Below are 3,471 nucleotides of genomic sequence, written 5' to 3'. Positions count from 1 at the left end.
GCTGCAGTTGCTGTCCTGACTCCCAGCAATCTGGAATTAAGAGCTGCTTCAGGGGCTACGCTTTATTTTCTGTAAATTTCCTACCTATTAAGCACTGCTCATCAACCAAGCCCACCTGAGATCCTCTTCCCTTGGCACTTTACAAGCCTTTGTTCTCTTTACGGTCCTCTTATGTGTAGTAGCACGAGTTAAGCTCTGCACGAGGAGGATTAATAATTCCAGGGTTGAAAGAGCAGTTCAATGAGTGCAAGTATGTGGCTAATGTTCCCTAACAGTGAGGTTTCTCCCTTAGAAAACCTCTCACTTATAACCCCTTTTTCCCCCCAGGGGGGATGGCATGGGCAGGGTGTGCTCTCCATTAATTTGGTGTGAATTTTTAGTAGTGATATGTAGATTTTATTTACAGAGCATTTTCTTCCTATTTGACGCACTTATAAGGAATGTTTTCTTCCCATCTTTAATGAACTCTAGCCCATAAATTTATATCTTCAATTCTTTGATGTATTTGATTTGTTAACATTTAATTATAGAAAATAATTACGAACAGGACATAATCCTTGTCTCCTGGGGCTGAGATATTTATAACCTTATGTCAGTCAATTATTAAATTAAAGTATCTTCATATAAGTTTGCTGAACAACGTATAGACAGAAAAGAGAATTTTTAGTCTTAAAACAGTTCCCCTAAAATGCCAGCTTGTTCTGGTAAGTACTGTCACTGCCTTTCTATTTGACAAATCTTCACAAGGGGTCTTGACAGATTCTGTCAATTGCACAGTTATGTGATAACCCGCATTAATTTAACCATCAGCTTTTTTTTTTCTTTCAGGATGGTGTTCTTAGGAATAATGTCAGACCATAAGCAGAGTCTTCTTTCCACGCCCCAGCCACCCATCTTCTAGATGGTCTCTGCCTTCGAAGGCGCCCAGTGCCATGACGAATGTGGGACAGTTAGGATTCTTGCAACACCACTGAGAGCAGGGTGGTTTTGCACAGATTAAGTCTTCGGGTGCTGGTAGGGGTGGGATAAAACTGGTGCAGTTTGATGAAGAACTAAATGAGATAATACAAGGTGGAAGAATTCCAAGGGACAAGGGTGGAGGACATGGGTGCCCTGGTGGTGGAGGTGTTGACATGCATCTGAAGAGGTGGGCCTCTAAATTTCTAGATCGTATACAGTGTTGTAAACCAATGTTACTTCAATAAAAAAAAAATTTAAAAAGGAAAAAACTACAAAAATAAAATACATGCATTTAAGTTGTGCTTGGTAGAGAGCAACTTCTGGATCATAGTTGCATTATGAGATTTAGCTATGATGATGGAAAATTACTATAATAAATTACTAAGAGGCAGGCTTGTCACCGCTGCATTTTAAGTTTAGCAAAATTTTTAGGTGAAATGAATTTAAAACATTTTAGAAACTTATTTGGGATTTTTAATGGTAAAATCAATGTGGTATACACCCATATTATTACTTGATGATGCACCGGGAAGCTTATACAGTATTATAATGCAATGTTACTTTGATAAATAAGAAAAATGGATTCAAAAATTAATTCATGCGGCAATATGCATAATTTCTGTGGTTTTTTTTTTAATTCCAAAGGAACAGAAAAAAGCCTTTTGATATATGAAGCATGTCCTTAAAATTCATAAGGGCATTATGATTTCCCCAATATTTCCCTACTTCAGTCTTTTAAAACTTCTCTCAACATATCAAAAATAGTACAAAGGGAAATTTTAAACATATATTTTTAACATCTTTCAAAAATATAGAATCTTTTAAATCTTTTCAAAGTTTTTTTATGTTAAGTAACTTTTTTTCATTTTTCTTTTTTTAAAAACATTTATTTATTTATTTATTTATTTATTTTTAAACAATATTTGCTTCCCCCCACCCCCTCAGGTGCAGTCCTCATAGAATTTCCTTCCCCAAGGCACCCGTGCACCATCACCACAGTCCCCTGTGCTCCTCCCTCCTTCCCTCTGATCCCTCTCCCTCCTCATCCCCTGCAGGATGTCTCTGGTTTATAATTGTCTGTTTTTGCTTTGTTGTGCTTTGTACTGTTATTATTTTTTTACACTGATGTTTTATTTGGTTCCCCTATATTCCTGCTATAAGGGAAATCATCCGATATTTTTCTTTTTCCTTCTGGCTTATTTCACTGAACCTAATTCCTTCTAGCTCCATCCACATTGCTAAATTGCATGAGCATATCTTTTTTGATTGCTGAATAATATTCCATTGTATGTATGTATGTATGTATGTATGTATGTATGTATGTATATATATATATATATATATATATATATATCACATCTTCTTGATTCAGTCATGTATTTCTGGGCATTTGGGTTATTTCCAGGTTTTACCCATTGCAAATAGTGCTGCAATAAACACAGGTGTACAGGTGCTCTTTTGAATCACTGTTTTTGTGTCCTTTGAGTAGATCCCTAGGAGTGGAATTGCTGGGTCATATGGTAGCTCCATTTTTAGTCGACTGAGGAACCTCCAGACAGTGGTTGGACCAGCTTGCACTCCCACCAGCAATGCAGGAGAGTTCCTTTTTCACCACATCCTCACCAACATTTGTTGTTGCTTGTTTCTTTGTTTGTTTTTTTTTCCTTAAAAATATGAACGCTTCAAGAATTTGCGTGTCATCCTTGTGCAGGGGCCATGCTAATCTTCTCTGTATCGTTCCAATTGTAGTACATATGCTGCCGAAGCAAACACTGTTGCTTGTTTTTTTGATATGTGCCAATCTTGATAAGTAACTTTTAAAGAAATTATAATGAAATAACACAAGATACGTTGAAAAAAAGATATTAATAATAAAATAGATTTGATAAAACTTTATTATTACATAAATAAGGATTTATTAGAGGGTAAAACACACATCTAGAATACACTCCAGAAACAAATTAGAATTCTGGTTTGTCAATAAAGACATCATTAAATTCATAACCTGGTATACATGCATTACATGATTATAGATTTCCTGATGCTGGAGATTTATTGAGATTTGCCTTCCTGGTCTCAGCCACCACTTACTGAATGGTATTTAAAATAAAACAAAGTGTTAGATTTTGTTTGTAGAGTTTTTCAATGATAATTTTTTAATAATTGTTTTAATTTCAATTAAAAAAGATATGCATATTATGAAAACATGCTTAAAATATGTAGTTCAACTATATATATATAATTTAACTTGACTTACTGAAATGTTTTATGTTGAATTTTTGTACTGAGTAGTTTATGATGGTTAAAAAGAAATGTTATCTGTTGTTCATGTTCAGAATTAAAAATAAAAAATGTTCAGGTCTCCCTGATGGCCTAAGAGTTAAGTCTCAGTGCAGTCACAGCTATGGCCTGAGTCTCAGTGCAGTCACAGCTATCCCAGGCCAGGGAGCTACCCACATGGCACAGCAGACCTCCCCTGCCTTGCCTGCTGCTCCCCTCAGCAGTGTATTT

The 3,471-nt window shown here is 35.6% G+C and overlaps 1 non-coding gene across 1 annotated transcript; it reads right to left on the bottom strand.

The window, feature by feature from the left end:
* Positions 1 to 2,626: 2,626 nt before the first annotated feature.
* Positions 2,627 to 2,733, bottom strand: LOC119251641 (U6 spliceosomal RNA). Its single transcript, XR_005126549.1, has one exon. It is a non-coding gene; the product is annotated as a U6 spliceosomal RNA (small nuclear RNA).
* Positions 2,734 to 3,471: the final 738 nt, after the last annotated feature.

This window comes from Talpa occidentalis, unplaced genomic scaffold (assembly GCF_014898055.3).
Source record: "Talpa occidentalis isolate TD23 unplaced genomic scaffold, MPIMG_talOcc4v2.1, whole genome shotgun sequence".
Classification (NCBI taxonomy): Eukaryota; Metazoa; Chordata; class Mammalia; order Eulipotyphla; family Talpidae; genus Talpa; species Talpa occidentalis.
Note: the sequence above shows the minus strand (reverse complement) of the source record. Positions and strands in the feature narration are given on the sequence as shown.